The following is a 9,572-nucleotide window of genomic DNA, read 5'->3' as shown; positions in this document are numbered from 1 at the left end:
CGCAAGAGTGATGGCATCAACTGTCCCATTCGGCCTAGTCAGAATCTGAACATCAGGATCAGACTCGCGACGACCGACCGCAGATGCGGGAGCTGGGGAAGTCGGGGCTATGGAAGCCTTGGTGGATGGAGCAGGAGGTGGATCTACATCATCATCATCATCCGGGAGGGACGATCTTCCCACCTTCCACAACATTGTCCAAACTGAAGAGAGTCAGGTCGAGCTCGGGCGCAAGAACTCAGACCTGAGCCTTCAAGTTCTCATAGGCAGAAGTCATATTGCCCATGAGATGGCCCTGGAGCTCGGCGTAATTAGCATGAGCTGATTCCAGCCTCTCTCTAAGCTCCACCATCTCACTATAAGTCCAGATACAGCTCTCCTTTTGTTTCTGCGCCATCTCCTCAGCCAAATTTGTAGAAGCCACCAGAGCAGTAGCCTGAGTTTTCTCACCTTCCAACTCTTTCTCCAGCTTTGCCACCTTTTTCTCAAGTTCCTCCTTCAACCCCTTAATCCTATCATACTCTGACTTGGCCTCCTCCATGAAAGCCTTTGTTGCATGAACCGGAATGTCCTGAGCAGTCTAGAATAAGACCGCTCCCATATACGCCATCTTAATGCAATTTCAGGTGATAAAATCCAAATGACGAAGAACGGAAACATCATCTGTAGGCACGACACCATAAGAAGCAATTTGATGATCAACAAACCCCACGGCATCAAAGTCGGGGGCATCAAGATTAAAGGGCTCAATAGTCTTTTGTTTTTTCGGCGAAGGACCAGTAGTATGAGAGGAAATAGCAGCAAAACTTCGAGGAGGATCAACTAAATGAATCGGAGGATTAGGAACCACCTTTCTCGGCTCAGACGTATCCGAAATGGGTTTCTTAGGAGGGACCTGAGAAGATCCTTCCCGCACAGCTTTGGCCGAGATGTTCAGAGCGGCCGTAGCTTTCCTCACCTTTTCAAAGGCCTTCATAGAGTTATTGTTCTTTACCATCTCTGAAAAACACAGTAAAAACCAAGTTACAAAATTGGAAAGAAAAGAAACAAAATCAACAAATACAAAACAAAGCAAAACAGAAAGGAAGTCAGTCACTACCCAGCTCAGCTCAGAGAAGTGAGGGATCCCCTAAAAACCTCTTAGTATCAAGATGTGGAGGCTCCTCCCAGTTCTCCTCCAACACATGTACTAGAGCCTGCTCAATGATGAGCGGATATTTTATACGCTTTTTGGGGGTAATTTCATGTAGATTCTAGTATGTTTTAATTAGTTTTTGGTAAAATATTGTTAGTTTTTAGGCAAAAATTATATTTCTGGACTTTACTATGAGTTTGTGTATTTTTCTGTGATTTCAGGTATTTTCTTGCTGAAATTGAGGGAGCTGAGCAAAAATCTGAGTTAGGCTGAAAAAGGACTGCTGATGCTGTTGGATTCTGACCTCCCTGTACTCGAAATGAATTTTCTGGAGCTACAGGAGTCCAATTGGCGTGCTCTCAATGGTGTTGGAAAGTAGACATCAAAGACTTTCCAGCAATATATAATAGTCCATACTTTGCACAAAGATAGACGACGTAAACTGGCGTTCAACGCCAGTATCACGCTGCTGTCTGGCGTCCAGCGCCAAAAACAGGTTACAAGCTGGAGTTCAACGCCAGAAATAGGTTACAACCTGGCGTTGAACGCCCAAAACAGCCCCAGGCACGTGAGAAGCTTAAGTTTCAGCCCAGCACACACCAAGTGGGCCCCAGAAGTGGATTTCTGCACCAATTATCTTAGTTTACTTATTTTCTGTAAACCTAGGCCACTAGTTTACTATTTAAACAACTTTTAGAGGATTACTTTGAACCTCATGACATTTTAGATCTGAAATTTGTACCTTTTGGCAGCATGAGTCTCTAAACTCCATTGTTGGGGGTGAGGAGCTCTGCAGCGTCTCGATGAATTAATACAATTACGTTTGTTTTCCATTTAAACACGCTTGTTCCTATCTAAGATGTTCATTCGTGCTTAAACATGAAGAAGGTGATGATCTGTGACACTCATCACCTTCCTCAGATCCATGAACGTGTGCTTGACAACCACCTCCGTTCTACATTAGACTGAATGAGCTTCTCTTAGATTCCCTAATCAGAATCTTCGTGGTGTAAGCTAGAATTGATGGCGGCCACTCTTGAGGATCCGGAAGGTCTAAACCTTGTCTGTGGTATTCCGAGTAGGATTCAAGGATTGAATGGCTGTGACGAGCTTCAAACTCGCGATTGCTGGGCGTGATGACAAACGCAAAAGGATCAATGGATCCTATTCCAACATGATCGAGAACCAACAGCTGATTAGTCGTGCTGTGACAGAGCATCTGGAACGTTTTCACTGAGAGGATGGGAGGTAGCCACTGACAATGGTGACACCCTACATACATCTTGCCATGGAAGGAGCCTTGCGTGTGGAAAAGGATTTCAAGGAAGAGTTGAAGTTCAGAGGACAAAGCATCTCCAAAACACCAACATATTCTTCATTAATAAAGTAACAATTACTTATTCCAAACACTTTTACTTCTTACAATTAAATCCAAATAACCTTATTGACATCCTGACTAAGATTAATAAAATAAACATAGATTGCTTCAAACCAATAATCTTCGTGGGATCGACCCTTACTCACGTAAGGTATTACTTGGACGACCCAGTGCACTTGCTGGTTAGTTGTACGGATTGCAAATTCGTGCACCAAGTTTTTGGCGCCGTTGCCGGGGATTATTCGAGTTTGAACAACTAAAGGTTTATTTTATTTCTTAGATTAGGAATAATTTATTTTTGTTACTATAGAGTCATTAAATTCTGATAGGATAATTTCTTTTCAAAAAAATTTTTCAAAAATATTATTTTTCTTTATCAATTTTTAATTTCTTTTCGTGAGTTTAGTGTCTTGTTCAAAGTTTGGTGTTAATGGCATATTTTATATTTTTCTTTAAATTTTCGAATTTGTGTTCTTTGTTCTTCATTGATCTTCCAGTTGTTCTTGTTTATTTTTCTTGTTTGATCTTGAGTTTTTCTTGTTTTGTGTCTTTTCTTGTTTTTCTTGTGCTTTTTCAAAACATTAACTTTCAAAAATTATACTTTTATCCATAAAAATAATACATCTTTAAAATACGTTACATTTTTAGCTCAGTTGGTTATAGCGTTGGCTTATGTTCTTGGCAATTGGGCATCTTCTTTTTTAAAATCTTTTTTTCAAAAATAATTTTTCTTGATTTAATCTTGTGCCAAACTTTAAGTTTGGTATTTTCTTGTTGATCTTTCTTTAATTTTCGAACATTTATCTTGGTTTTCTAAAAATTTTAAGTTTGGTGTTCTTTCTTTTGTTCTTGGTGTTCTTGTGAATCTTCAAGGTGTTCTTGAGTCTTTCTTGTGTTTTGATCTTAAAATTTTTTAAGTTTGGTGTTTTCCCTCCAAAATTCTTGAAAATAAGGAGCATTAGATCTAAAAATTTTAAGTCTTGTGTCTTTTGTGTGTTTTTCTCTTTCATCATAAAATTCAAAATTCAATATATATATATATATATATATATATATATATATATATATATATATATATTTTCTAACTAATTTTAAACTACATTTTCGAAAATTTTATATAAAAAAAAATTCAGATTTCAATTTCAAAATTTTTCAATTCTTATCTTTTTAATATATATTTTATTATCTCTTTCAAAAATTTTATCCTAACCACTTTCTCCTTTTCCTCAAATTTTTCGAAAATCTTCAAAAAAAAAAACATATTTTCATTTTTTTATTTTATTTCGTTTTAATTTGCTTTATTCTTATTTTATTTTATAAAATAAATTTTTATAAAATAAATAATATCAACATACATACCATCTCCCTTGCTCCATCATGGAACTAAGTGGAATTGCACAGTCCAAGAGGACTCTGGGGTCATATGCTAGCCCCACTACTGCTTCATATGGGAGTAGTATCTGTATACCCTCTATTGGAGTTAGTAGCTTTGAGTTGAATCCTCAGCTCATTATCATGGTACAGCAAAGCTGCCAGTATTCCGGTCTTCCACATGAAGAACCTACAGAGTTTCTGGCATAATTTTTGCAAATTGCTGACACAGTACATGATAAGGAAGTAGATCAAGATGTCTACAGATTATTACTGTTTCCATTTGCTGTAAAAGATCAAGCTAAGAGGTGGTTAAATAACCAACCTAAGAACAGTATAAAGACATGGAAACAGCTGTCAGAAAAATTCCTGAATCACTATTTCCCTCCAAAACGGATGACACAGCTAAGGCTAAGCATCCAAGGCTTCATAAAGAGATAATGAATCCCTTTATGATGCCTGGGAGAGATGCAGAGAGATGCTAAGAAAATGCCCCTCTGAGATGTTTTCAGAATGGGTGCAATTAGACATCTTCTACTATGGGCTTACAGAAAAAGTTCAGATTTCTCTAGATCACTCAGCTGGTGGATCTATACATATGAGAAAAACAATTGAAGAAGCCCAAGAACTCAGTTTTTGGCTACTCAAAATCCCTCTGAGGATAATCAGAGCCCAGAGAGGAATAATGCTGGTGCTGAACCCCCAGACCATGCTCATTCCTGGCGTTCAACGCCAGAAACAAGCATGAATCCGGCGTTGAACGCCCAAAGGGAGCTCAGTTCTGGCGTTCAGACGCCAGTAACAGATAAGGAGTTGGCGTCTAACGCCACTCCAGCTTCCACTCCTGGCATTCAAACACCAGTGGGGGATCAGTCACATACAAGTGCTGATAACAACCCTTCTAAAAAGGCTTCCCAACCCACTTCTGTAAGTAATAAATCTGCAGCAACTAAGGTTGAAGAATATAAAGCCAAAATGCCTTATCCTCAAAAACTCCGCCAAGCGGAACAGGATAAGCAATTTGCCCGCTTTGCAGACTATCTCAGGACTCTTGAAATAAAGATTCCGTTTGCAGAAGCACTTGAGCAAATACCCTCTTATGCTAAGTTCATGAAAGAGATCTTAAGTCATAAGAAGGATTGGAGAGAAACTGAAAAAGTTTACCTCACTGAAGAATGCAGTGCAGTCATTTTGAAAAGCTTACCTGAGAAGCTTAAAGACCCCGGGAGCTTTATGATACCATGCACATTAGAGGGTAATTGTACCAAGCAAGCTCTATGTGATCTTGGGGCAAGTATCAACCTAATACCTGTATCTATTATCACAAAGCTTGGTTTGACTGAAGAAGTCAAACCAACCCGGATATGTCTTCAACTTGCTAATGGCTCCATTAAATACCCATCAGGCGTGATTGAAGACATGATTGTCAAGGTTGGGCCATTTGCCTTTCCCACTAACTTTGTGGTGCTGCAAATGGAGGAGCACAAGAGTGCAACTCTCATTCTAGGAAGACCTTTCCTAGCAACTGGCCGAACCCTCATTGACATCCAAAAAGGGGAAGTAACCCTGAGAGTCAATGAGGAGGAGTTCAAGTTGAATGTTGTCAAAGCCATGCAACATCCAGACACCCCAAATGACTGCATGAGTGTTGATATTATTGACTCTCTGGTAAGAGAGATTAATATGACTGAGAGTCTCGAATCAGAGCTAGAGGACATCTTTAAAGATGTTCAGCCTGATCTGGAGGAATCAGAGAGAATAATAGAACCTCTGAAAATCCCTCAGGAAGAGGAGAAACCTCCTAAACCCGAGCTCAAACCATTACCACCATCCCTGAAATATGCATTTCTGGGAGAAGGTGATACCTTTCCTGTAATCATAAGCTCTACCTTAGAGCCACAGGAAGAGGAAGCACTAATTCAAGTGCTAAGGACACACAAGACAGCTCTTGGGTGGTCCATCAGTGATCTTAAGGGCATTAGCCCAGCTAGATGCATGCACAAGATCCTATTGGAGGGTGACGCCAAGCCAGTGGTCCAACCACAAAGGCGGCTGAATCCAGCCATGAAGGAAGTGGTGCAGAAGGAGGTCACTAAATTACTAGAGGCTGGGATTATTTATCCTATTTCTGACAGCCCCTGGGTAAGCCCTATCCAAGTCGTCCCTAAGAAGGGAGGCATGACAGTGGTTCATAATAAAAGAAATGAACTGGTTCCTACAAGAAAAGTTACAGGGTGGCATATGTGTATTGATTATAGAAGGCTCAATACAGCCACCAGAAAGGATTATTTTCCTTTACCATTCATAGACCAGATGCTAGAAAGATTAGCAGGTCATGAATACTACTGCTTCCTGGATGGATATTCAGGTTATAATCAAATTGCAGTAGATCCCCAGGATCAAGAAAAAACAGCATTCACATGTCCATCTGGAGTATTTGCATACAGAAGGATGCCATTTGGCCTGTGCAATGCACCTGCAACCTTTCAGAGGTGCATGCTCTCAATTTTCTCTTATATGGTGGAAAAATTTCTGGAAGTTTTCATGGATGACTTTTCAGTATTTGGAGACTCATTCAGCTCCTGTCTTGACCATCTAGCACTTGTTCTAAAGAGATGCCAAGAGACTAACCTGGTTTTAAACTGGGAAAAATGTCACTTTATGGTGACTGAAGGAATTGTCTTTGGGCACAAAATTTCGAACAAGGGAATAGAGGTGGATCAAGCTAAGGTAGAGGTAATTGAAAAATTACCACCACCTGCCAATGTTAAGGCAATCAGAAGCTTTCTGGGGCATGCAGGATTATATAGGAGGTTTATAAAGGATTTTTCAAAAATCGCCAAACCTCTGAGCAACCTGCTAGCTGCTGACACGCCATTTGTCTTTGATAAGGAGTGTCTGCAGGCATTTGAGACTCTGAAAGCTAAATTGGTCACAGCACCAATCATCTCTGCACCAAACTGGACATTGCCATTTGAACTAATGTGTGATGCCAGTGACCATGCCATTGGTGCAGTGTTGGGACAAACGCATGACAAGCTTCTGCACATCATTTACTATGCCAGCCGTGTTCTAAATGACGCACAGAAGAACTATACAACCACAGAAAAGAGCTACTCGCAGTGGTTTATGCCATTGACAAATTTAGATCCTATTTAGTAGGATCAAAAGTGATTGTGTACACTAATCATGCTGCTCTTAAATATCTACTCACAAAGCAGGATTCAAAACCCAGACTTATAAGATGGGTGTTGCTTCTGCAAGAGTTTGATATAGAAATAAGAGACAGAAAACGGACAGAGAATCAGGTAGCAGATCACCTGTCCCGAATAGAACCAGTAGAAGGGGCGTCCCCCTGATGTGTGGAAAGCAATCCAACACAAAACTTACCGGCAAGTGTACCGGGTCGCATCAAGTAATAATAACTCACAAGAGTGAGGTCGATCCCACAGGGATTGAAGGATTAAGCAATTTTAGTTTAGTGGTGGTTTAGTCAAGCAAATCAAGTGTTGGTTGAGTGATTTGTGTTTAACAGAAAGTAAATGACAGTAAATGTAAAGGGGGAAAGGGAAATGGGCAGTAAATTGGAGAGCAAGAAAGAAAAATTGCAGAATCTTAAAGAACAAGAAACTAAATAACTGAAACTTAAAGTGCAAGAAAGGTAAATTGCAGTAACTTAAATGGCAAGTAATGTAAATTGCTTGAATGTAAAAAGGAATTGAGGAATGGGATTGCAGGATCTAAACGAAGGAAAAGTAAATTGCAGTAATGAAGGTAGCAGAAATTGAATTGGAAGCAAACAGAAATTTAAACAGCAAGGAAATTAAAGTGCAGTAAAGGTTCACAGAAGAACCAAAAGTGATCTCAGGATCCCAAGGGTTTAGGTAGCAGAGCCTAAAACCCAATTTCCTTCCCAGATCTGAAGTTACTAAGCAATTGACAGAAAATGAAAGAAGAAGCAATAGAAGAACAAAATTGAAAGTGAATTATGCAGAAAACAAATTTAAACAGAGCTAGAATGGGAATTGGGACAGAATTTCCCCAATTTCACACATCCACAACTCAGAAAACAGAAGAGTAGAATTGCCCAAGGGAATTGAGGAAGGAGATCAATCAATTCTCCCTTGATCCTCTGAAGTCTCGGCCAATTCTCTCAAGAACAATTCCAAGAGAGTCAAAGCTCCAAAGGAATGTGAAAGTGAAAATTCAAAAGCCAAGGTAAAAGTAAAAATTCAAAAGTGAGCATAAAGGTCCTAATTACATCAAACTAACTACTATTTATACACTTTCTATTCTTGAATAATGGGGTTTGGATGGGCTTTTGAATTGGTGAAGAAATGAACTAAAATGGGAATTTAATTTGAATTTTCGGCCCATGAAATCCACTCCCAGGAGGCTGCCCTGCCCTTGTGGAGGGCAGGGCAGAAAATTGATGCTTGGTGCTTGGAGTTGGTGTGGCCATGATGCGTCTTGGTGCTGCGTGGTGCGCGAGATTGGTGCGCCAGAGGCTGCCCTGCCCGCGCCAAGGGCAGGGCGGGAAGGTTGGTGCGCCAAAACGTGAGGCATGCGTGCGCTTGGTGCTGCCAGATGAGGAACGCGCGCGTGCGCGCGATGCACGTTGGTGCGCGGGACGCTGCCCTGCCCGCGCCAAGGGCAGGGCGGGAAGGCTTTGGTGCGCCAGGGAAGGAATGTGCGCGCGTGATGCTGCCAGGATGAGATCTTGGTGCGCCAGGAAGCAAAGTTGGTGCGCCTAGTTCAATTGCTGCCCTGCCCGCGCCAAGGGCAGGGCAGGGTCCTTCCTTCACGCCTTGGGTTCGATCCTGGGAGAGTGCAAACACGCTGTTTTATTTTTTTGGCTTCTTGGCATGGTAGTGGGTCTCAAGGCTTGGCTTCCTCATGGTTCTTTGTTCGAACCTTGTGGCTTGCATAGTTGATATTTTTGCCTTAATTTTCTTCCTCATGGAGCCCGATCCTGCTCTCCACAAGGGCAGGGCAGAGTTTGCTTCTCCTTGCTCCAAGGCACCATTTTGTGCTCTGCCCTTGGAGTGGGCAGGGCAAGGTTGCCTTTTCTTTGTTTGGTCACTTGATGCTGCCCTCCTAGAGGGCATTCTGCCCTTGTGGAGGGCAAGGTTGCTTCCCCTATGAGTTGCGACATGCTTCATCTTGATTCGGCCACGCTTTTCTTTCTTTGGCTACACTTTTTATGCCACGCTTTTCATTTTCTTTTCTTTTCTTCACCTATAATAAACCAAACAACCACTCAAAGTATCACTAAATTCAAGAGGCTTATAAATCAATTAAAATGCAATTAAAATTAGCTTAAACCTCATGATTTAACATTAATTTCACGGTGGTTGCTTGATTTAGAGAAGTTGTGCATTTTCACTCCAAATCACTTACTTAGGATGCAAGAAAGTGCATAAATGCTAACAAAACAAGTGAAATTAGCTTGAAAAATGGGTATATGATGACTTGTCATCACAACACCAAACTTAAACCTTGCTTGTCCCCAAGCAAGCATCAAAACTAAGAGTAAATGATATGAATAAGAAAAGAACACAAATCCTTATTATGCAGATAGCAGAACTTCAATTTATGGGGCATTTATGCAGACAATGATACTCACTTATTGTTACTGCTGCATAATACATATCTTTCTTCAAAGGCTTGCTAAACTTGCTGTTATAA

Source organism: Arachis stenosperma, chromosome 4 (genome assembly GCF_014773155.1).
Source record: "Arachis stenosperma cultivar V10309 chromosome 4, arast.V10309.gnm1.PFL2, whole genome shotgun sequence".
Taxonomy (NCBI): domain Eukaryota; kingdom Viridiplantae; phylum Streptophyta; class Magnoliopsida; order Fabales; family Fabaceae; genus Arachis; species Arachis stenosperma.
This window is presented reverse-complemented; position numbering follows the sequence as displayed.